Below are 25,940 nucleotides of genomic sequence, written 5' to 3'. Positions count from 1 at the left end.
GGCTGAGAATCGCTCTCTGTCCTGGCTTCTCTGGTGTTCGTCTTGCCAATCCTCTCCGGGGGATCTTCGTCGCTCGTCCGACATGGTGGGCGCATTAGCCGCTTCTTCTTACAGCAGCCTGGTATGGGGGTGGTCGGGGTCGTGGACGCACGTGCACTGAGGGCTGGGCGCGGGGAGGTTTCTCTTCTAGCTTTTTAGTAACTGGGATAATTCTTCTAGCAGGGGGTGATCGAGAGTCGGGGTTGGATTGGTATTGATGCTGTCCAGTAGGGGGCGGTGTAGTTGGGGAAGGGCAGGGTTGGAGTGGTCCAGTAGAGGGCGGTGTAGTTGGGGAAGGGTAAGGTTGGAGTTGTCCAGCAGGGGGCGGTGTAGTTGGGGAAGGGTAGGGTTGGAGTTGTCCAGCAGAGGGCGGTGTAGTTGGGGAAGGGTTGGGTTGGAGTGGTCCAGCAGGGGGCGGTGTAGTTGGGGAAGGGTTGGGTTGGAGTGGTCCAGCAGGGGGCGGTGTAGTTGGGGAAGGGTAGGGTTGGAGTGGTCCAGCAGGGGGCGGTGTAGTCGGGGAAGGGCAGGGTTGGAGTTGTCCAGTAGGGGGCGGTGTAGTTGGGGAAGGGTAGGGTTGGAGTTGTCCAGCAGGGGGCGGTGTAGTTGGGGAAGGGTAGGGTTGGAGTTGTCCAGCAGGGGGCGGTGGAGTTGGGTAAGGGTAGGGTTGGAGTTGTCCAGTAGGGAGCGGTGTAGTTGGGGAAGGGTAGGGTTGGAGTTGTCCAGTAGGGGGCGGTGTAGTTGGGGAAGGGTAGGGTTGGAGTTGTCCAGTAGGGGGCGGTGTAGTTGGGGAAGGGTAGGGTTGGAGTTGTCCAGCAGGGGGCGGTGGAGTTGGGTAGGGTTGGAGTTGTCCAGTAGGGGGCGGTGTAGTTGGGGAAGGGTAGGGTTGGAGTGGTCCAGCAGGGGGCGGTGGAGTTGGGTAGGGTTGGAGTTGTCCAGTAGGGGGCGGTGTAGTTGGGGAAGGGTAGGGTTGGAGTTGTCCAGCAGGGGGCGGTGTAGTTGGGGAAGGGTAGGGTTGGAGTGGTCCAGCAGGGGGCGGTGTAGTTGGGGAAGGGTAGGGTTGGAGTGGTCCAGCAGGGGGCGGTGTAGTTGGGGAAGGGTAGGGTTCAAGGAAAGCCTAAATTTGGCGGAGGGGGAGGTGTGGCTTGGGACTGAGTGAGAGAACTCAAAAATGGCGGCCGTGATGCTATAACTCAGTGGGGCCTGACTAACACACGAGGGCGGATGAGAGACTAGGGGGTAACTCTTGTCACTCTTGGAGGAGGAGAACGAGAGAAAAAAGGAGGAAAAAACAGGGGGTGGGGGGGGAGGGCAAAAAACAACAACAGGGCCTAGAGACGTTATTCAATACATCCAGATATTCCTCATAGCCAATAGTCGTTATCCATCCTTATTGATTAATCTGCTTCAACAGACTAAACCGTCAACCAACGCGGCAAAGAGATATTGTTTAGTATCGTTAGTTTATCTATCGCGACAGGTCCAGCAGTAATTCAAAGAAACACAGTAAAAGAGATATTATTTATCATTGTCAATTTATCTATTTCCGCAGGTCAAGCCATAGACCAAAGCAATACGGCAGAGAGACATTATTCATTATTATCGATTTATCTATTCCTACCTTTACCCGTTTCAACGGGCAAAGATAGAGCGGACCATGCATACACACCCACTGATTCGCTCACAGGTTCTCTCTTTCCCTCTATCAAGCTTTCTCTCACGCAAACGTACACACCCAAACGCACGTTGACGCATACTCGCTGGCACGTACGTACACACTGACGTACACACACATGCACACACTCACACAAACGCACGTATACGGTCTCACTCACTTTCTCTGTACTGTGTGTTAGTGTGTCTCTCTGTACTGCCTTAATGGTGTGGTTCAACAGATGGGGGTGAAATGTGTTCTCTCTCTCTCACCCTTCCTCACTCCCCTTGGGGTCAAGCAGCAGCTAGGACCGTTAACAGATAAGCCTGGAATGCAACATCCTCAACTCCCCATCATGGAACAAGGCCTAATAACTATCTCTCACACACTAAAAGATCCTTCTGTCCCTTCATTCACAAATAACTTTTCACTTTATTATAAATAACTTAATACTGCTCCCCCTTTCCAAATTTCTATATGCACAAAACTAGAAGCTGACCACCGAAATTGGTACAGGCCTCGTCAGGCCGAACCAAAACACCCTCACAGGTTCTAACTTCCATACAATTCTAGGGAGGGGAACTACAACATGAGGTGGAGTAGAGGACTTCAAATATGGTGGACGGGGACCTCAAATGGGAGGACTACACATATGGGAAAGGGGATTACACTCTGGGCCTGAAAACCATACAGAGTCCCTTCTGGTGGTCCTGAAACAACCGTTCATTGTTAGAAAAACACGCACTCTATCGCTACCTCCAACTGTCTAGAGGGAAAATGGTCCCTCTCGATCGTCCTCCGACTTTAGCTCTCCTTGCTATCTCTCTCGCTCCTTCTCACACACACACCTAAACAGACCTTTCTCATTCTGTCTCCTCCAAACGCACACACAGAAACGTCACCTCTTGCGTACACGCGCACAGAGACGCACACAGCCTTTCTCACTCTGTCTCCTCTAAACGCACACACAGAGACATATCAACAGACTTCTCTCATTCTGTCTCCCGCAGACGCACACAGAAACATATCAACAGACCTCTCGTTCTGTCTCTCACAGACGCACACAGAAACATATCAACGGACCTCTCATTCTGTCTCCCACAGACGCACACAGAAACATAACAACAGACTTTTCATTCTGTCTCTCGCAGACGCACACAGAAACATCAACGGACCTCTCATTCTGTCTCCCACAGACGCACACAGAAACATAACAACAGACTTTTCATTCTGTCTCTCGCAGACGCACACAGAAACATATCAACGGACCTCTCATTCTGTCTCCCACAGACGCACACAGAAACATAACAACGGACCTCTCATTCTGTCTCCCACAGACGCACACAGAAACATAACAACGGACTTTTCATTCTGTCTCTCGCAGACGCACACAGAAACATATCAACGGACCTCTCCTTCTGTCTCCCACAGCCTCTTACACACACAGAAACATCACCTCTTGCGTACACGCGCACACACAGAGTCGCTCACAGCCTTTCTCTCACTCTCACGCGCATACACACACTGTCTCTCTGTCTCTCTCTTTCACCCATGCTCTCCTATTCTTCCACCCACGCTGACTCTCGTTCTCGACTCCATACACACGCACTTGCTCTCTGGTCGTGAAGGTGGGGGTGAGAGGTCTCTGCTATCCCTAGTCTGCGTCAGTTCAGGTGTCTGTCCGTTAGTCCCCGCATATGCAATGAATATATGGCCAAGAAATCGTTGTGCTTCTTCGGGCGCCTCAGATACACTTATCAAGGGCGTCGAGCCTTAGGCCTCGAGGGTGTTCTTTCACCACGCAACGAGCCTAGTTCATCTTATTCTCTCTGTGTGTCACTCATTCTCCAGGCATACCGTTTCCTCTGCAAAGGGACTCTAACCCTGATAAAGGACTCTAACCTTCTTACCACATAGAATTATTTAATACACAAACAAAGAAGGGGACTCTAACCCCACCCGAGGGACTCTAACCCCCTTTAAGACACAGGTGGGGACTCTAACCCCACCCGAGGGACTCTAACCCCCTTTAAGACATAGGTGGGGACTCTAACCCCACCCGAGGGACTCTAACCCCCTTAAGACATAGGTGGGGACTCTAACCCCACCCGAGGGACTCTAACCCCCTTAAGACATAGGTGGGGACTCTAACCCCACCCGAGGGACTCTAACCCCCTTAAGACACAGGTGGGGACTCTAACCCCACCCGAGGGACTCTAACCCCCTTAAGACATAGGTGGGGACTCTAACCCCACCCGAGGGACTCTAACCCCCTTATGACATAGGTGGGGACTCTAACCCCACCCGAGGGACTCTAACCCCCTTAAGACATAGGTGGGGACTCTAACCCCACCCGAGGGACTCTAACCCCCTTAAGACATAAGTGTATTTATTACACATCCATTACTTGGCCATCGGTAGTCTTGTATCACTATGCCCGATTCTTATAGGCCCTATGGTCTCGTGGGTATTCCTTCACCATGCAACGAGCCGATATTCGATGTGTCACGCGTTCAGGGTCAATCGGGTTTATGGGGAAATGCTGGGATGCAGTCCTATTCGTCCCCACGAGATATCCCGTAGCGAACCGCTCTCACAGTCTCACCTCCTAATGTGGTTCCTATATAACTATGCAGAGTTTGGATTTTATCAACAGGTTCTGCCTACCTTTTGTTGGGCGGCCGCGAGGTGAGACTGCAGGAATCGGTCCGGTGCTCCGGGGTCCCGAGGTCGTGCCGCTCTCCGTCTCTCGTTTCCCAGTTGCGGTTCAATTCAACGAAAGGTCACGTCGGGGTCACCAAATTGAGGGGAAAAACGGTCTGTCTAGTTACTGGACCAGATGAAATGAGACGGAGAGGTAATAAAGTCTGTCGGCACGAGGACCTTGGATTTATTAAGTAAAGTGGCAACGGTTATACAGAGTCATAAAGCGTGAGAAATCGAATATGTCTAAGTCCCCTAATCAGCGCTGATGGTTCGTCCGGAGCTTCGCCTCCGTGGAAGGTCTGCTTCAGAAGAAGTTAAAGAGTCCCTGCGTGATACAGTTTTTATGCTGTATCCTCCTCTCGATGAGGTGTGTGCGTTTGAGGTGTGTGTGGTTCTGTGTGTTTTGCTTGGTCTTGGCTCCCAGGCCCTGAGAGAGCTTCGTAACGGGGGAGAGCTCCTCGTGTCTCCGGTGTGATAAATTAAAACGGGGGAGTGCCCCCCCAAAGTGTCTCGTGTGTGATAATTTAATGTGGCTCTCAGGCCCCTGGTATGGGCAGGGGTATCTCTTGGTTCCTCCTAACGGGGAAGAGCTCTCAAAATGTCTCCTGTGTGATAAATTAATGTGGCTCTCCCGTTCTTGAGGATGACTGGTGCATTGTCTGAGTGTCCACCATCTGCCAGCCTGGGAGATGGGGCCTTCAGCTCCGGCCTTGACCTGACTATATATTATCATGTTTGTGTTCGTTGGGTTAGAGCAAGAGTTGACTATATTGTAATGTGTCCATGTGATGTGCTCATCAGGCTAGGGTAGGAGTTAGCTATATTTATAATGTACATGTGATGTACTCAGCAGGTTATTTTTCCCAACACAGCACAACAGAGAGGGATCTAGAAACTGTGCATGAGGCAGTGTGCACGTGAGCCTCAGGCGCTGTCACACTAAATTTGTAACGGCTGCCAAATTTGTACCAGGCGCGTCATCCATACGTAATCCATTCCAAACCTGCCTGTCAGCAGATGATCGCGTCGTCCTTTGCCGGGCAGGTTTCAAAAAACATTTGCGCTCATGTTGCCAAAGACAAAATAACATAATACAGTTAACGGATCGCTAGATAATGTAATGTTTTGTTGGGTTCCTTAATAAACACACGATGTATCTTGGAACAGACATCAACATGCAGCGCGCCAATCCAACTGCGCATGCTCCGTGTGACGGTCTAATAACTGATGTTGATATCATTACAGATAACACTTGTTTTTACTTTATATTTGTATTGTATTTAATTGTTTAATCAAATTTAGCAAGTAAACTGAGTGTTTAAAGCAGGTCAAGGACGAAATAGCACAATACAGATAACGGATCGCTAGATAGAAGGTTCGCGAATGTTCACGTCATTCGACGTGATCATCTGTTGCCAGGCAGATTTGGAGTGGATTACGTATGGATGACGCGCCCGGTACAAATTTGGCAGCCGGTACAAATTTAGTGTGACAGCGCCTCCTGATTGGCCTGGATCGGTAAGTCAACCAATCAGTTTACAGTGTAGGCAGGCTTTTATCTCTTCTCCCAAACCAAATTGATCAGTTCAGTGAATCTGAGAGTGTCTGAGAAGAAAGAAAATATAGCGTTTGGTGACTTAGTTTACAGTGTTTTAAAATACTAATTTAAATAATAAAGAAAGTGTTCTTCCAGCAGGTTCCCGAAGTACGTGTTTTTTTTTCTATATACATTACTGTATGTAATGTTCTGCATCTATGGTAACTTAGCCATTTTGAGTAATTTGGCCTTACTATACGAGTCAACATACTGGTCCTTCACAAGCCTCAGAATGATCCATTTCTACCTCAAATTTTCAAAAGCTCCGCACCGCGGAAGGGGGGGGAACCGCCCCTTCCACACCTTCCCCCCCGCTCGGTCACTTTGCTCCCTCGCCATTGATGTTTTCCCCCTTGTGAATTTTTTCTAGAAAAACCCCTGTATATATATACACATACATATGCATACAACATAAATACACATACATACACAAAAGATAAAAGATACAACCTAAGAAAAACAAAATATACAAATAACAAATTTAAGGGCAATATAAATATATATACAACACCATATATACACATACATATATATATATACACACATACACACATACATACATACATATATACATACACATACATATATACATATATATATACACATACATACACATATATCTACACATATACATGCATACATATATACATATATATATATACACATATATATATGTATATATATACACACATACATACATATACATACACATACATACACATACATACACAAAAGACAGCACTGTACAAAAATAATTGTACAGTATTGTGCAAAAGGTGCAAGAATTATAGTCCTTGTTTGAGGTCAGAGATTACAGAGAGGGACGGTGTCTGACATTCTAAGGGAGGCGTTGTAAATTTTAATGGCCACAGGCAGGCAAGATTTCCTGTGGCGCTCTGTGGTGCATCTGGGTGAGAGGAATCTCCTGCTGAAGGTGCTCCTCTGCAGGGCCAGTGTGTCATAGAGAGGGTGTGAGACATTGTCCAAGATGGACTGAAACCTGGACAGCATCCTCCTCTCTGCCACGGTCGTCAGGGTGTCCAGTTCCTCCCCCACAACATCACCGGCCCTCCTAATCAGTCTTTCAAGTCTGTTGGTGTCTGCAATCCTCATCCCACTGCCCCAGCATGTGACAGCGAAGAAGATTGCACTGGCTACAACAGACTCGTAAAACATCCTCAGCATCGTCCGGCAGATGTTAAAGGACCTCAGCCTCCTGAGGCAAAAGAGTCGGCTTTGGCCTTTTTTGTAGACAGCCTCTGCATTTCTAGACCAGTCCAACTTGTTATTAAAGTACACCCCCAGGTACTTGTACTCCTCAACAGTGTCCACTGGGACCCCCTGTATGGAAACAGGGGTCACAGCTGCTGTTTTCTCCCTCCTCAGATCCACAATGAGCTCCTTCGTCTTTGTCACGTTGAGTTGCAGGTGATTCAGCTCACTCCAAGTGACAAAGTTGTCCACAACAGTCCTGTATTCACAGTCATCCCCCTTTTCAATGCAGCCAACTATTGCTGAGTCATCAGAAAACTTCTGAAGGTGGCAGGACTCAGTGCAATAGATAAAGTCTGAGGTGAAAAGGGTGAAGAGGAAGGGAGAGAGGACAGTCCCCTGTGGGGCCCCAGTGTTGCTGACCACCTTGTCAGACACACAGTTCTGTAGGCGTACGTACTGTGGTCTGCCCGTCAGGTAATCAACAATCCAGGACACGATGGGGGCCTCCACCTCCATCGCAGTCATCTTCTCACCCAGTAGAGCCGGACGGATGGTGTTGAAGGCACTGGAGAAGTCAAAGAACATGACTCTCACAGTGCTTGCCGGCTTGTCCAGATGAGTGTAGACTCTGTTCAGCAGGTAGATGATGCCGTCCTCAACTCCCAGGCGGGGCTGGTAGGCGAACTGTAGTGGATCAGTGAAGGGCCTGACCATAGGCCTTAGCTGCTCCAGGATGAGCCTCTCCAGGGTCTTCATGACATAGGAAGTCAGGGCCACCGGTCTGTAGTCCTGAGGGCCGTTGGGACGCGGCTTCTTAGGTACAGGAACGAGGCAGGACGTCTTCCACAGCACGGGGACCCTCTGGAGGTGCAGGCTCAGGCTGAAGACCAGACTCAGTACTCCACACAGCTGATGGGCACAGGCTTTAAGCACCTTGGGCAACACACCATCGGGGCCTGCAGCTTTGCCGGAGTGGAGTCTTGTTAGCTGTCTTCTCACCAGGTCAGGCGTGAAGGACACTGTAGAGGTGACAGTTGGGGGAGGGGTGAGGTCCTCAGATTGTAGAGGACATGATGCAGAGCAGGGAGGAGGAGGGGTGGAGTAGGTAGGAGTGAATTGAGGTGTCAAGGGGCAGACAAGAGGTCTGTAAGGAGAAGGAGTAGGGGGAGGTGGAGTGGCAGTAGGTGTTTGGCAGCCAGCAGAAGAGTCTTGTGGGGGAGGGGCCGCTGTATCAAACCTATTGAAAAATAGGTTCAGTTCATTGGCCCGGTCCACACAGCCCTCCAACCCCATGCCACCAGTCTTCTGGAACCCAGTGATGTTTCTCATACCACTCCACACATCCCTCGTGTTGTTTTGCTGGAGTTTATTCTCCAGCTTTCTCCTGTATCTGCCTTTTGCCTCCTTGATTGCAAGTTTGAGTACCACCTGTAATCTCCTCACCTCATCACGGTTGCCATCTCTGAGCGCCCTCTTCTTTTCATTCAGGATGGCCTTAATGTCCTTTGTGATCCACGGCTTATTGTTGGCATAACAGGTAACAGTCCGAGCAGGGACATTGCAGTCCACACAGAAGTTGATATAGTCCGTGATGCACTCTGTAAGCCCATCAATGTCCTCCCCGTGGGGCTCACAGAGTGCAGGCCAGTCAGTCACCTCAAAGCAGCCCTGCAGTGCCTCATAAGCCTCCCCCGACCACCTCCTCACAGTCCTTGTGGTCGTAGGCTTCCTCTTCACCAGAGGCACATAGCAGGGTTTGAGGTGAACCAGGTTATGATCTGACCTGCCCAGAGGGGGGAGAGAAGAGGAGATGTATGCATCCTTAATGTTAGCATACATCAGGTCCAGGGTCCTCTCCTCTCTGGTAGGACAGCTCACATATTGCTTGAAGGTCGGCAGAACTCTATCCAAGGTGACGTGGTTAAAGTCTCCCGAAATGATGATGAGGGCACTGGGGTGTTGAGTCTGGAGTTTGGAGATGGTGGTGTGGACGATGCTGCTGGCAGATGTTGGGTTTGCAGAGGGAGGGATGTACAGTACAACAATGATAACATGCGGGATCTCTCTAGGCAGATGGTATGGACGAAGTCCAACGGCAAGCAGTTCAGCATCCGGGCTACAGAGCTGTTCTTTAATGGTGATGTGACCAGGATTACACCAACTGCTGTTTACAAAAACGGCAACCCCCCCTCCTTTCCGCTTACCGCTCTCAATACAATCCCGGTCAGCTCGGATGGTGTGGATGCCATCCACAGAGACTATATGGTCCGTAATGTCCCTGTGCAGCCATGTCTCAGTAAAACACATCAGGCTGCACTCCCGGTGACTCCGCGTCAGTGCTGTCAGCTCGTCCATTTTGTTGCTAAGAGACCGCACATTTCCCATAACAACCGAGGGGAGACACGGCTTAAATCTTCTCCTATCCATAAGCCCTTCCCGTCTCGACCCTCCTCTCATCCCACGACATTGTTTCCCTCCTCTGCATCCCCGGTGAGCTTTCCTCCAGAGTTCAGGTGGAATATCAGCTGGTCTGTCCACTATGCCGTCGGCATTAGCGCAAACAGCTGTTCCCCGGAGTAAACAAAGGCAGCTTGTTGCTGCGGCATAAAAAACAATCACTAAAAAAGCACTAAAACCCTCAAAAGCAGCCTCGTTAGAGAGGGTAGGACTTCACCGGGTTAGAAGTGAAACAAACTAGAACGAACAAAAGTATTAAAAGTTAAGAAAAAAAGCGAACTCAAAGGCTGGAGCAACGTAACCGGCAGCCTGCACGCGCACGAACCCTACTATGAAGATAGTAATAAGAGTGATTTTCACTGTGTACAAACCTGCTCTCATTTTCCGAAATCCGTCTGGCGAGGAACCGGAAGTGCCCCTCAACCATAGAATTCCGGACTGCAACACACTTTGGTTCCGCCCTTCCGTTTCCCAGTACTAACGCTTTGTCTCACAACAAATATTTACTCCCGATCCCCACAACAATATTAGACCATAATAATTAGCGATAAATAAGTACTCAAAAATATAAATTAATGATCACCGGTTTTACATATAAACTCTTTCAAAATTAAAACTTGAAATAGTGGTCTGGTTTTGAGTGTACCACACACTCCCCAACAAAAAGAAGTGGCTCCTGACACCTGATTTGAATTCTTCACAACTCGACCCCTTCAAAACTCAGTGTAAGATCTGGATCTATGCGTATGTATCTCCCCAATGTTTAGAAGCAATGGGTCAGTGAGTATTATTGCAGCATTCTTCGAAGAAAATAGTCCAATCCCGGGTTGCTTTTAACTCACTTTATTTGTTATAAAGTAGGCATGTTTCGGTATGGTAAACTATGAAGCTTAAGGGAGGGAATTGTATCTAACGCGTGGAGAGGAAAATACCGTGATCTACTTGAAGCCCCCGGGCTTAGGCCCGGTGGCTCTCTGCCGTCTACCTATTGATCTCTGGCCTGTTCACTTGACGTCCTCCGATAGAGGACGTCAAGTGGGCGTGGCCTATGCAGTGGGCGTGGCCGGGGTAACGTAATGGCTTCGGCTTCTTCACCTATCTAAAGGTGCTGCCTTCTGTGGAGGGAGCTGTCTTCAATAAGGTATTGCTCCCCTTGTGGCTATGTGAGGGTAATGTAGCTTTTTAAAATACTTAACAATCCCTCCTTGGTCATCTCAGATGACCATACAATAATATTTTAAATCATAAACACCATTTACCACACCGAAACATAGTCAAAGTAGGATAAATCATCAACACCACCAACCGAGTGGGAAAACTCGGTTTTTACCGAGTAAAAACCACCACGGATTACCATAACACTGTAACGGCATTCGCCCTGATGGGTCTCATAGGTAATACAAGTCATATTAACAATACAACAATGAACATATATCCTGGTTATCATACAATCATATGGTCAAACAGCACACACAAAAGTATCCATAGAAATCCTAAGCTAATACTTTTTGGTTATGTGCAACAAGGTCATACAATTTTCAACATGTGCAAAAGTAAAGTACAAAATTAGTAGTCATAATAAAAATTTAAAAAATTCAAGATTATTGATAGGCTAGCATGGATTTGGGTGGTTCAGGTGATCTTCATGTATTGGTGCGCTGTTGCATGTGGGTGGTTTTGGACGTTGTTATTATCGCAGCCATTGTTTCTTCTGTCGCCGTCGGGGCCTGTAATTCATGAACCCAAGACTCGTCCCTCCTTGTCAAGGGCTCAGCTCACAGAGAGGTTACTTTCACATCATGGGAGCCTCCTTCAGGCGTTCAATCGTCGTCGTGTCAGCAACAGGAAATCTTTAAACAACCGTCTCAAAGAAGATCAACAGTACCATTATCAATGCAGCGATACAGAAATAACGGGTTGCACTCGCAACCAAACAATACTATATAATAACAAACACAACCCGTCTTGGTGGTTCAATAATTAGTTATTCAAGTAAATCCAGGATATTGATTATTTTAGACACAGGTGCTTCTACTAGAATAGTATAGGTGTTGACTATTCTACATATTACAGCTGGATAGGGTCGGGCCCCTCAGGTGATGTATCGTTCACTTTCATCGGATCATATCTGATCCCCATGTAAGCCTGAATGGCACTTGGCGCTTCTGTAGCGCTCACTGCTGTGGTGATCAGCAGATGCAGTAGCCCTCGTGCACAGGGAATACAACGGCAGCCGGTGACAATTAACACGGTCTCTGCCATTATTCCCGCGACGGGCACTTACTGGATCATGCCTTTCCACCTCCCAAACATATTCTCCATCCATCCTGTGAAAGGGTCATTAATGCCGGAGTTCTCTGCCAATTCGAACCTGAGGGATTGTAATCATGCCAGCGCCCTGGACACCAACCCAACCGGAGCTGTGTTATTTGGGATAAAAGTACATGTTGTGCCTATCATCGCATACACCCCTCCTTGCTCTGTCAATAACATATCCATACCTTATATATTCCTTTAACCTTATTCGTGGAAAACTTTACGAACTGTTGCTGATTATGATATATGTTATTTATACAAACAATATTTTTCTAATGGTGGACAACCAAAACAGAACCGATTCAAATCCTGCTGTTATTTGATCTCCTCATGTGACTGTTAGTCCTTGCTCGGCGGTGGTAGTTTGTAGGCTCCGGGTGTGTCTGCATCTGGTTCTGGAACTTTTGTTTCTATTGTAGAAATACAAACTCATGTACAGCAGTTAGTTGTTCAAAAATATATTTCCTTTAATTCTAATTTTAATTGTTTGACAGTATCTACTTTGATTTAATTTCACACTACACACTCCCTCCTTGCGCATTGCTTCAGCCATGCGCATTGAATGACAACCAAACCTAACAACGCTGTAGTGCAACCAAGTTGAAGTTCCTTTCCTTAATAATCTGTATATAAACCAATCTATTGTGAAGAGAAATGAAAACCAGTATACAAAACCAAAGGTCGATATTGGTGGGTCTATGCAGCCGTCTTGAGACCACACTGTTCTCAAATGCACTAAACCTTAAACGATACACGAGTCAGTATACCTATGTGTCGCAACTTATCAGAATTAAAAAAAATATCATACTATGAAACGCTGACATGGTATCAAAGCGTTACAGCAGCAGCAGTGGCATTTGAAAGGTGAGCCCACTACTTCTGAATCTAAATTGAGAACCCTAGCATATAGGTTTCCTTCCCAGCAGATGTATCGCTAATCCATTTCTTATCTATAACCAAAAATATGTAAAAGTAAAATAACAATGTTTAAATTTGCATGTTCAATATCACTTCTGTGTTAACCGTATCTCATAATAACAGTTACCTTCATCATACTACCCGATTGTCCTACACTAACTTTGTATATTGGATGACCTAATCTTCATTTATTCTACCTATTGCTCGCATTTGATGTTGTCCACACTTTGATTCACTCCTATGTACATCGCATACCACATCAAACGTGCATACGCCTTATTCTCTGCACAACATCCAATTGCGCCACCATTTGCATACCACATCAAACGTGCATGTGTCTTAGCAAAGTGAAGTAAAGTAAAACCCAGTTTTATCTTTACTTATTTTATAGCTATACATGTCCCGGACACGTCCATTACTATTTCCAAAACAGTTTTTTTAGCTACGCAGGTCCCAGACCTAACTATACCATTACATGAACAGTATTTATTATTGTAATTATCTAGTTTTTTGTTGGTCAACATCAAATCGATACATTAATTCAACCTTCTGACTTACTGACTTACTTAATTTCTCCCCGTGTGAGCCCGTGATTGACAACTCTCCCGGAGCCTCCCCATGAGCCCCACCGTCACCACTCCCCGTGTGAGCCCGCGATTGTCAACTCTCCCGGAGCCTCCCATTGAGCTCCACCGTCACCACTCCAGAACACTGCAGGAACGAGTCGGTTGACGCGTGGCTCGGAGGCTCCCAAGGAGTGCCACAATCCTACGTCTTGACACCTGGTGCAGTTGACGTGTGGCTCGGGGGCTCCCAAGGAGTGCCACAATCCTACGTCTGACACCTGGTGAATTTTGAGCTAGGTCAATCAAAACCGTCTAAATTAGGTAGAATAAAGAGTCATCCAAACTCACAACAATTATGCACATCTGGGTATTAAATATATGGTGATATTTAATAAACAAAACAAAAACTGAACCGAAAAGAAAAATTCAGAAGTTATCGGTTGAAACAAATGTTATTGTAATTGAACTACAGCAGTTGAGCTAACTCCCGCCTTGTGCACCGGTTAAAACCATGTGCATCATTTATTAATTAAACATATTATTTTAGCAGTTGAACCCCGTGTCTATTTGAACCATCCTGGTTCCCTAATATCAATGTGCATGACACAACCCGTGTCTATTGCACTCCTGTTTCGATACACAAAACACATGAAAACAGACAGAAGGGCCCAGCAACCTTGAAAAACATAATGTCTGAGTGTTAGCCATTCGTTACTGCATATACTGCTATTTCCTGAAAAGAGAGAGAGAGAATATAAAGATTGGCGTAGTTTGTAGTAATGTAAACAATTAAAATGATGAATGCCGGGCATCAATCACTGCTTGGGTTTAAAAGGCCTGAAGAGAAAGAACAAATTTAGTACAAATGTAAACATTAAACACTTTAGACTGCATCTCAGCTTCTCTTTATAGCCCTCACCTGGGTCTGATTGGCCTGGTACACAGGTGTCTCCCATTGGCGTTGAGTGGGACCTTGCCAATGAGACCCTTGGCGCCCTCTGGGGGAAAAGGGTGGTAGACAGCTCGTATTACCTGCCCTCTGGGCTTCCAGGCCCGCCGTGTTGGGTCCGGGTTGCCACAGTGTGTGTACTGTAACTTGTGGTCAACCTTTGAAATTTAAACTTCTTTGTTATTTATACCTTTGCGGTATATAGGCCTACTGACGCATGTAACGTTTTTGGTTTATTGCATGACTTTGTGAACAGGGTGGTTTCAAAGCGGCTGATGGTAAACCTACCAATATCGACCTTTGGTTTTGGATATACTGGCTTCGATTTTCCTTCCCAATAGATTGGTTTTATTTTACAGATAGTTAAGGTTAATATTAATAATGGATTTAATTGATGTAGCGCTTTTCTAGACACTCAAAGACGCTTTTACAGGGAAGGGGGAACCTCACTAACCACCACCAGTTAGGGACTTTAACGTTGGTTGCACCAATGGCGTTGTTAAGTTTGCTTATAATTCAATGCGCATGGCATTGGCCATGCGCAAGGAGGGAAGTAGTGTGATATTAAATCAAGGTGGATACTGTAATCAGAAATTTTGTATAAGAAATGACATGCCAAGGTTTGAAATTAGCTCAGAATATGAAAAACAAAAAACAACGATCTGTGCAAGCACTAAATAGAATTGGGTAGATGCACTATCTATAGCACTAATGAGTTATCACATGCAAGATAACCGAATGACTCAGCTAACCTTGCATGAAATGCTTACGGTTCGATTAATGCCTTCGCCTACATTTCAAGGGCCCCATAAGGGACTTCCATTAGAGTAATTAGAAATAGAATTGAGGAAAATATGTTTGAACAACTAACTGCTGTACACGAGGTTGTATTCCAATATGAGAAACACAAAGTTCCAGAGCCAGATGCAGACACACCCAGGGCCTATCAACTACTTCAGGATCAGACCCAGAGCAACAGGCACATGATGCAATCAAATAGCGGTATTGAATCAGTTCTGTTTTGGTGGTCCACCATTAGCAAAAAAATGAGTTGGATAAATTACATATACCATAATCAGCAACGGTTTGTACATTTTTCCACGGATAAGGTCAAGGGACTATATAGCAGAGGTGGGGGTAAGTCATCCATGTGCAAGTCACAAGCAAGTCTCAAGTCATAACCTTCAAGTCTCAAGCAAGTCCCAAGTCACTGTGGTGAGAATCAAGCAAGTCACAAGTCAAGTCATTGCTCAGGTCAAGCAAGTCACAAGTCAAGTCATACAAAAATCTGATGATCTAACCCAGTTTCCACATATAAAAATCGGTAAAGAGAGTGGTTCATAAGTTGAGTTTTATTTCAACATTAACAATAACAATGTCTTAACAATAAAAATAACTCAAACTATTCAAAACATTCCAAAACCATTATGTACATAGTTTGAAAATGTTTTTATGATCATTACCTCCAACCTGTGAACAGAATCAAATAGAACCTCTAGGTAGCTTTATACGAGAACAGTTGAAGTCAATCATCAATCTCCCTACATGTTGTAGAATATTATTTGCAACACATTTTAAAAGTAATATCACACATACTGTAGGAAGGGGAAATAGTAATACACAAGCCTGAAAGCTGGTAGCAATCTTGCTGCATCGCAACATACATCGACTTACAATGCATTGCATTTGCAAAAAAAATAATTTGACTGCTTTGTCACTGAGTTCTGAATGATGCGGTCACATTATCACCCCACCATGGCTGAACACACGTTCAACAGGTGTTATACAGGGACTGCCATAACTCTTACCTCCACCTTGAACAAAAAGACACTTACAACCACTGAGTTAGAAGTAGCCTACTGACATGAAAATTAAACAAGTTAATCATCTGTGGAACGGGCAGGGCTCGAAAAACTCCAGCCAATGATTTTCAGAACCACTGAGTGGCATTGGAAAGTACGTCAATCAAACGGTCGTACTGCACTCCCCTACCCCCGCTCCCCGCGCGTGACCTCTCCGTGCACGTGCACGTACTCAAAGCTCGTGACCCAGAGCAAGCTTCTGTTTGTTGTTATCCTGCGGTAGCTACTGGAGCTAGTTTACAAGCTAATCCACAATTTGGACCTAGCACTGGAATACAACCCTAGACTCCAACCTAGCTAGCCTGGCTCACTCTTGCGCATCTGCGTTCGCGCTCGTGTGTGATTGCGCGTCCATGTACTTGGGATGGGTGGAGTCAGAGTCAGCGTTGAAGGAGAGGGGGGTAGGACCATTTGAGTTGCGTATTTTCATCTGCTGGCGTATCGCAAATCCCATATCCAACCTTTAATCTAACTTTAAAAAAGTCATTTCGAGTCATCTGTGTCAAGTCTAAGTCAAGTCTCAAGTCATGAAGACCAAGTCAAAGTCAATTCGAGTCTTTTATCAGTGTTAGTCAAGCAAGTCTCAAGTCCTCAAATTTGCGACTCGAGTCTGACTCGAGTCAAGTCATGTGACTCGAGTCCCCCATGTCTGCTATATAGATATAGATATGTTATCGGCAAGGAGGGGTGTGTGGGATGATAGGGACAACATGTTGTACTTTTATCCCCAATAACATAGCTCCGGATGGGTCGGTGGCCAGGGCGCTGGCAGGATTACAATCCCTCAGGTTAGAATTGGCAGAGAACTTTGGTAGGTGGACGTGCTTGATCCAGTCAGTACTCGTCGCGGGAATAGTGGCAGTAACCGTGTTAGTTGTGGTCGGTTGCTGTTGTATTCCCTGCGTGTGAGGGCTACTGAATCGGCTGAGGAGGAGCACCAGGAGCACCAGGTGCCTTCCAGGCTTACATGGGGATCAGATTTGATCCGGTGAACATGGACGAGATATCGCCTGAGGGACCCGGCCTGATCCAGCTGCAGTATGTAGAATAGTCAACACCGGTAGTAACACCCGTATCTAAGAGAATCAATATTCCTAGTTTACTTGAATGACGAATTATTAAACAACCAATGCGGGTTATGTATGTTATTGTATTGTTTGGTTGCGAGCAGGGGCGGACTGGGGGAAAAAAGTGGCCCGGGAGTTTCTGTCAGACCGGCCCACTCAATACACGGCGCGCGGCCCACTAAGTAGCCGCGTTGCCCACTCATTGGATCGCGCGTATCGAACAGTCAGTGGCCTTCTGGGAAAATACCCATACACTTAACATTATTTTGGATGATTACAAAGAAATTACATCATATATGTATGTTTGTTTTTTAATAACATTTGGATCCACCAATTTGCCTGGATGGACACATGGAATAAAATGATTATTGGCTATTGTAACACTCCAAGGTAGGTATAGTTTGCTAGATGAATATGCTTAACTCTTTGCTAGTATCAGATGGTTATACAAGTATAACTACCGAGCCTTAAGGAATGAATGTCAGCAGAGAAAGACCACACAATAAAGAAACTGGAATCAGTGGGTAGAATTTGTATGAACAATATATTAGAAATGAACAGAACAGAACATACGATGGGGTGTGAACATCAGTGGTATCAGTAGTGTTGCATGCTGGGTGTGTGATTGTTTGTGTGTGTAGGGGTGCTGAAGGTGCATAACAAAACAGTAAGTTACATAACAGAACCTAAACTAGCAGCCCAGGTTCTTTAAGGTCATAAATAAATAAATATATATATATGGTTATAAATAAATATATATATAGATATATATAGATATAAAAAACAATATCAGTATACTCCATACTATAACAGTTTTATTATAAGCCCACTACATGAGTAGTTTTTGCAGCAGCTCACTCTTTTCTGCAACACCGTCAATGATTTTCTCACTGTCCAGCATCTGCAAAACATCTGTTTGAGTAGCCATCAACATAAAAGCCTCCAGGTGCTGTTGAGAGAGTGAGCTCCTGAGCCTAGATAACATATTAACATTTTGTTTAATATGTTGTGAAATGCATGCTATACTTGGCCAAGTCAACGCCTCTACATAACATATTAACAATCTAGATAACATATAAACATTATTTATAATTTTAGATTTTAGCATAACAAACTAGCTGGTTAACTTATTTGTCACAGGTTAATAGAAATTATAAGATTGTCCTATTTACAACTACCACCATGGATAGCTTGCTCATCAATTGTAAGCCAGTGACTACGGCTAACATGTTAAAATAGATAATCTAGATGTTGACAACAACACCAGCTTGCTTATTTTACCAGATCATAACGGTCTATATGCAAGGCTAGCTGTAGGGAACGTTACCTCATCTGCGAATAGAAAGCTCACATTTGGCAACGTCAACGCCACATCTTACCTTTTCACTGTCACCAGTCGGTGGTTTTCCAAAGAAATGTGATATTTTTAAATGTTTTGAGGCACCTTTCTCCAGACATTTTTTCTTTTTATCTCTTAGCTTTTCAGCTCCACCTTTTCGTTTTGGTGCCGACGGCATGCTCTCGCACTCTCCAAAACAACGAAGAGCTGGGCCTCATGGGTTGTGCGCATGCGTAGAACTGGGTGCCGCGTTGCGTGTATGTATGCAAATCCAAATTCTCCTACACTTCGGCTGTGTAAGAACCAATTTAGAGGTGTTTATTAATAAGGTGGAGATCTTTTCTTACTTTGGACTTCCGAAGTCTGTAAAACACATATTAAAAGACACTATAAAAAAATCGAAAATAGTCCACCATGAGTGTGAAGACCGATTGCGAGTAGCAGTATAAAAGCAGTCAGTGCGATTAGATAGGTATAGCTCTTGGAGAAAATTACGCTTGTGCCGCTGTTTCAACCATTGTACACAGTAAAATTACGAGAGTAAAATTTACTCAAATCGAAGAAATTTTTACTCTATTTTGGATAACATTTGGTCCCTCTCTAAAAAGAGTTAAGTTAACTCTTTCGATAGAGTTGTTTAATCTGAGTAATTTCTCTTCAATTTAGAGTAAAAATTCTACTCTTTAATAGTACAATTCACTCTATGTAGAGACAATTTCAAATGACTCTCACTCTATTTTTACTCCTACTAGAGGAACTACAAATTTACTCCACAGCAATTTACTCCCTTAAAAAGAGTTAACATTCCTCAATTTTGAGTAATTGTTTCTCTGTAAGGAGTCCAATTTAGAAATTGCACAATTCAATATTAAGCTCGTACGATTGTTAAAAATGACAAAAGATCAATTATTCCACATGTCTTTATTTGGCACCAAATATTTGCTCTCAATAGAAAATTATCCTCATCACAAAAAGCATTACATGAAAAAAGAAGGGATTACAAACAAATCTGAATCAAGACCACATGACAAAAATATCAAAACACTTGTGGTGCAAAAGGTCTTTAAATTCCAAAACAATGGGTGCTTCTGTGGTGTGCATAACCTTGAAAGCATGGACATGTTCCTCTAAATAAAGAGTTTTCATAGCAGTCGTTATAAAAAGAACACTCATCTCTTACAACAATATTCTGGATTACATGAAACACAGGCATCATTCTCCACTCCTATGCAAACAGCCAGCCCAGGCCGATACAAATTCCCAAAACTCTTTATCCATTTACATTGTAGATCGTTGTCCAAACGGGAACATTGAGCTTAACAGCGATCTCTGTGTAGGATTCTAGTCTATTCAAGGGGACCATTTTGCCAGGGCCTAATTTCAATTCATTTGGATTAAATGTTTGCCACAAATATGCCACATGACATTGGTGTTTTTTGGCCAATGTTTTTGTAATGTTTTTAAAACTTTTATTTGTCTTTTGAAGTAATTGTGTTTTCCTTCGTAGCGCATGCACCAGCTATGTATCAAAGGGCCAAGTTTCTGCATCGACGTCGGGTAGTGGATTAAGAAATGATGTTTGGGCAATAATTTCTTGTTGGGATATAAATACTTGAATAGACTGTGGTGTTCAGAAATCAGATGCTTCAAATATATAGTTATGCCACTCGATATGGCTGGAGACAAAACTATGCTGACTATTTGAAGCAGTAAAATGAATAGATACCAGTTTTGGTCACTTGAACAAACAAGATCCCCGAATATAATCGGGAGGTGGCGCAGCAAACACCAGCTTTGTGTAGCATTAAGGCTTAAGTCATTAGAACCCTCAACTAAATTAACACCTGGAGGTTTGTGCACTGTTCCAAGCGACCATAATTGAAACTCTGAATTCGTCTGTGTATTTCTGCTGGTGTTGTGTAATTCTGACCCAAGTGTTGCAGAAGGAGCTTCATCTCAAATTGGGCAACCCCTTCAAATATGTCGTGCATGATATCGACTGAAAAATTTGTCGCCGTATGAAAATATTGCAAGGAATTTAAAAGGCACGACTTTTTCACGCCCATAACATAAGGAAGTTGAGGGTTACTCTTGATAACCTCACAATGTTCTGCGTGAAGTTCTTTGGTTCGAAGTGAGATCTTACTGCTATCTTCACTGAACTCCGTTTGAAAATCTTCCTTCTCAAGTAGGCAAAAACGACAACAATAACGAGCACTGAACGATTCTACAAAACCAAATAAAGAATGGATACCAAGGTTGTCTCCTGTAACTTGAATGATGGTTCCGTAAACAGCATGATCATAAAGGGGAATCTGAACTCCTTCAGTTTCAAGACGAGATATATCCTTGACCAGTGGCTCAAGGATCTTATCAAATCCATACGTTTTGATGTCTTGTGTGAAATAATGAAACCAAATGGATGGCAAGTAAATTTGAGTTATATTTTGGAGAAATATTTCTCAACGTAAAATAGATGGCTCCTAACTTGTGTATTCCACGCTTGGACCCAAGGGGGTTTGAACACTCAAACTCATCAAAAAGAGCTGGATCTGAAACGCATGGTTTTGCTTCAAGAAAAGGGCATGACTTTTAAAGAATTCTCCATCCTGTATATCATAGAGAAACGTTTCTTTCTTTTCCCAATCTCTACTTAAAAATTCATTAATATTAGGATGCTTACAAATGAACCGCAAAGTCTCAAGAATGGGAATATATGTAAACTTATCTCGGACAACAACTTGAGAAAATGACCCATTTGTTGTATTACGTCTGGTAGCAAACCTTGTCCCAAGGACATATTCGACTGGATCAATTTTCCCCCATTGCTCAGAAAAGTACTGCATTCTCTTGCTTTCAGAGTTGAATGCCAAGAATGGATTTTCAATTTTTTGGAATGACTGATCAATTTGAGATTCCACAACACTTTTCATTGGTTCCTGTAAAGATAAACCGTTTTTCACTGACACTAGAGTTTCGTTTTGTATGTCATCAATAACTTCCCCAACAGAGTTGACAACATTATTAATGGTGGTCTCTGCTACCCCAGCAACTTTCAGTTCTGCAACAATTGTCGCACAACTTTTTACTATATTTTTTGGAAGGAGTTCAGATTCACAAGCTACATTTTCATGTGGTAAAAGGTCTACATCCCTAACTGAAACGGAACTGGCTGAAGATGAACTTTCATCAACACTTGAACTGTCACGCAAAGAACACTTAGTGAGATGCTTTCGTAATCCAGAAAAACTATTATATACATGTGCACAACCCCTTTGAGCACATTTTAACCTTAGAGTTTTTCCGGGACAAAGACCATGAACCAATTTAAAGTGCTTAATCAAGGCATTGACACTGGCATGACATCTTGCACAAATGAAGCAGATCATAGGAGTTTACTTCTGCATCCTGGCCCTCAACTCTGCAACTCTAGGATTTACCTTGGTGTTTTCCACATCTATGTCATAGACAGTGGTTTGCAGAAAGGTGTACATATTGGTCAATTCCTGACAGTATCTTGTGCCAAAGACGAAATGTGCTTTGAAAAGTTCATCAACACAAGCCAATGAAGTTGAGGTCTTACAGGGTAGAGCATGTTGTCGATCACGATGTAGTAAGACTCGATCATGCTCTTCTTGGCACCAACAGCAAGTAGGTATGGCTGGAGACTCCCAGAGATGTTGTCCAGGTGTCCTTGGATGCTGGTCCCAATCTGTGGTTGAATAAGGAGGCATGGTAATTTATTATGTTTTGGATTCTTACAAAGTTACAATAAGAGTAAAAAGGAAGAGGGCACACTATGCATAACACTTATTAGCACATACGCTGTAAAGCACTCTGAAGACAACGCCAAAACACGTAAATGCAAATAAGGTCAGTGTTATGCAACGTGTGTGGCTACCTTTTGTTAGTTATTCAAGCGTTACCCAATGGCCCAGCACTATTAGCATAATAAAAGAGGAAGTATTTTCCAACACTTTTTGTTCCACACAAAGCTCAACTTGATGAATTTTACAAGACTGTCGCATGCTTGTCTGGCTGAGATTTTCCCTGGTCTTTTTCGGCCTTGGCTTGAAGGTGGCAGAAGGTGAACCAGCAACAGCATTGATGACATGTCACTGTCCCAGCCTGGGGAATATATAACAAAAACAGAACAGTTAAGCATTTCATATTGATTCAGATTTACAGACGGAGCAGCAGACGGATTATCCATAACCAATAAAGCCTGCAAAAGGATCAATGACATGAGTTTTGAGTAGGAAACTATAAAAACAACTTTGTGCAGTTCAATTACTGTATTCCCAGTGATTTCACATGTGAATGACAGCCACTTCCGTTTCTCAAGGCAACAGGTTGATATGTACATATAACAAAATGTGCCTTAATGCACAATAAAATGGTTATCCCCATTCCATCTAGAATAGTCGAAGGAGAAGACATTACCATTATCTACTTCAGTGGCTTCAGCATTTTGGATGAGGTCTTGTACATCTCCAGTCAGTGTAAGCCCACGACACTGAGTAACAACCTTTGCTTGAAAGTTGGTGGTCCACTTCTCCAACATCTTTGCAGAGGTTGCGTCACCAAAAAGACTCCTGAAATCTTGATCAATCTACAAGACATGGCAAAGACATTTAGTGTAAGTCCCACAGTAGATGGTCAAAGTAGCTACAGAGATCATTTCTGAAGTCTGATCAGGTTCGGCAGATAGCAATCAAAACATGTAAAAGCAAACAAAGATAAATGTACATTCTGTCTGACGAAAACAAACAATAACAAACTACACAAAACATTACTTTGTAGTTCTTTACTCACCAAACCTGGAATGTCCAAGAAACGAGGAAAAACAGATAGGATGTCGGCTGAGTTCTCAGGATCGTGCAGCAACTTCTGACGATAGGCCAGGGTTAGCCTCATTTTCTCCTTCACTACAACTTCATCTGTGGAATGCTTCATCAGGGCAATTGCTTCTTGACACTGCTGTCCGTCCCACTGGATGTCTTCTTTCAATGGATCCCTGTGTGAAGTTGGCCCACCTAAAGGTTTGGGACAACATGCCAGGTTAATACTCAAAAGAAAACCTAGACCAAATAAACTAGTGGTCATGTTCCAAATTAATCACTGGCCTGTTTGAAGTTGTCGTGACCGTTTCATTCGCCCCTCGGACACCTCTTTCTGCAGAGTTTTGATTCTCCAAGCCAAATACCCACTTCCATCTTCAGCATTATAAAAATGTTCCTTTGAAAATAAGGGGAAAAACATGTAAATACAAATATACTTTTCACCCATAAATACGTGACTGATTTGAAACCATTTCACCAGAAAAGCAGCAGTAACTTACATAGCCAAGCTTGCTCAGGGGGTCAGCCAAGTAAGGAAAAAGGCAGATGATTCCTTTGGCGTATTCCTCCTTCAATCTCCTAGGGGGGCTTGTGCTATACACACAAATCAAATTACCATCCTGTCCAAAATACAACTAAGATTAATTTAATATCAGTCTTGTGAGTTTATGAAAAAAACTTACCCATGCTCATTTGTCAGATGTGCAACTAGTATTTTCACTAGGTCACGTCTTCTGACATCTGACAATGTTTTTGTGCGAGCATACTCATGTGTGATCTTATCACCTCCAGGGCTACTCTTGAGGATGTCCTCAATCATCTTGGGAGAGGTGATTGACAGTACACAGAGAACACACAGAGTACACAGATTAACAAGAGCATATATATGGTTGCAACAAAGTTACAAAAAGGACATAAACAATCTATTGATCTTACTCGACCCAGACGACGATCCTCTGCATCTCTTTTTCTGAGGGATTTCTGATCACTATTGCTGTGTCATCAGATCCTGATGAAGGCTCACCATCGCCAATCAAACTAGAACTGAAGGAATCTACAAAATAATGTTTCATGGGACACAAAATGTTTACAGCATGAGCTGCACAACTCAGAAAAGGTTAAATGTGAACGATATGTCATTGCGGAGATGATTAAAAAACTCATATCTAGAAGTTAAAACGTAAAGTTATTTTACCATCAACGCTTGCTGTTGGGATCACAATTTCTAAAACCCCAATATCCTGTTGTTTTAGAATGTATTTGAATGCCTCATCATCGATTTCGGTCCTGGTTTCATCATAGACTTTAATATCCAGGGTGGGTAGATCAAACTTCTTGGCAACTTTAAAAGACATTTAAGTCATATTAACACTGACCATGATATAGCCTACATAAGTAGTGGCAACACACAAACAAATGCATTGGTAACAATATTTTATAATAAAGGCTGCATATGCAATGTTTTCTCTTACCACTTTCCAAAAATACTTTGAATTGAAAAGGTGATGTTAGGAAGAAGTACTTCTTTCTGCTTATATTTCACCCTAACAGTTGCCTCCATCCTAAAGGAACAGGAAAAAATAGTGGTTAGTTAGTTGGTTTGATTACTTGTCTTGAACTAATTAATATGAAAAACATATCAACAGTAACAGAGATTTGAGAAACTGCAGTCAGAAGAACGCAGGGATGTGAACGTTTACAAAAATGTCTAACCGTGTTGACGGATTTTTTTTTCTTGTAAATGGTTAACCGTGACTTCATTGTCCTCGTGTGTGTGAGTGAGTGTGCGCCGATACACACTCACTCACACACACTCGCCGAGGGACAGACAGATTCGGCACACTAGCTTTTATCCTCCCCAATTAGTTTATTAGTGACGTAAAATCAATAAATGCGTGTCTCCAGAACATAATTAATTTGAAGATTTTTGTTTAAAAAATGTTTTCGTTTATTGTTTTTTCCTAAACGGTTATGATTTTAACGGTTACACGTGTACACGTGAACACGTGCACACCAGCTGCATTCATCATGAAGTACGACCCGTTAACTCTTTTAAGAGTAGAGTACACGCGGTGCACCAGAACAGAATCACAATTCTCACGTAAAATTAGTCTCCCCACAGTGAACCAATGTGTACTGGACACAAACCAACAAAAGACGATGTTCCATCTAGTCTACTTACCAAGTTTCCTAAAAGCACAAACGTGAATTGCACTGCATCGGTGTGGCGCACAACCTCTGTTGACTCTTTCCAGAGTTAAGTCCATGTGGTGCTAAATCATGCTAACGAACCAGTCAATGATACACTATGGTTAACAAAATTCTCCGCAGTCGACTAATGTGTGCATTAAACAAAAAAAAAGTGTAACATATACTTATAAATGTTCCCAATTTAAAGAACAAAAAACGTGAATTGG

At 43.8% G+C, this 25,940-nt stretch overlaps 1 long non-coding RNA gene across 2 annotated transcripts; it reads right to left on the bottom strand.

Moving 5' to 3' along the window:
- Positions 1-23,816: 23,816 nt before the first annotated feature.
- Positions 23,817-25,042, bottom strand: LOC130379079 (uncharacterized). Of its 2 annotated transcripts, XR_008895091.1 has the most exons (5): positions 24,996-25,042; positions 24,719-24,865; positions 24,207-24,577; positions 24,024-24,117; positions 23,817-23,920 (listed from the first exon to the last, which is right to left on the bottom strand). It is a non-coding gene; the product is annotated as an uncharacterized LOC130379079 (long non-coding RNA). The 2 variants fall into 2 exon arrangements; XR_008895090.1 differs by having other exon boundaries at positions 24,207-24,865.
- Between the last annotated feature and the right edge of the window lie 898 nt (positions 25,043-25,940).

This window comes from Gadus chalcogrammus, chromosome 3 (assembly GCF_026213295.1).
Source record: "Gadus chalcogrammus isolate NIFS_2021 chromosome 3, NIFS_Gcha_1.0, whole genome shotgun sequence".
NCBI classification, from domain to species: Eukaryota; Metazoa; Chordata; class Actinopteri; order Gadiformes; family Gadidae; genus Gadus; species Gadus chalcogrammus.
The sequence above is the reverse complement of the archived record's forward strand: the minus strand, read 5'-3'. Positions and strand labels throughout refer to the sequence as shown.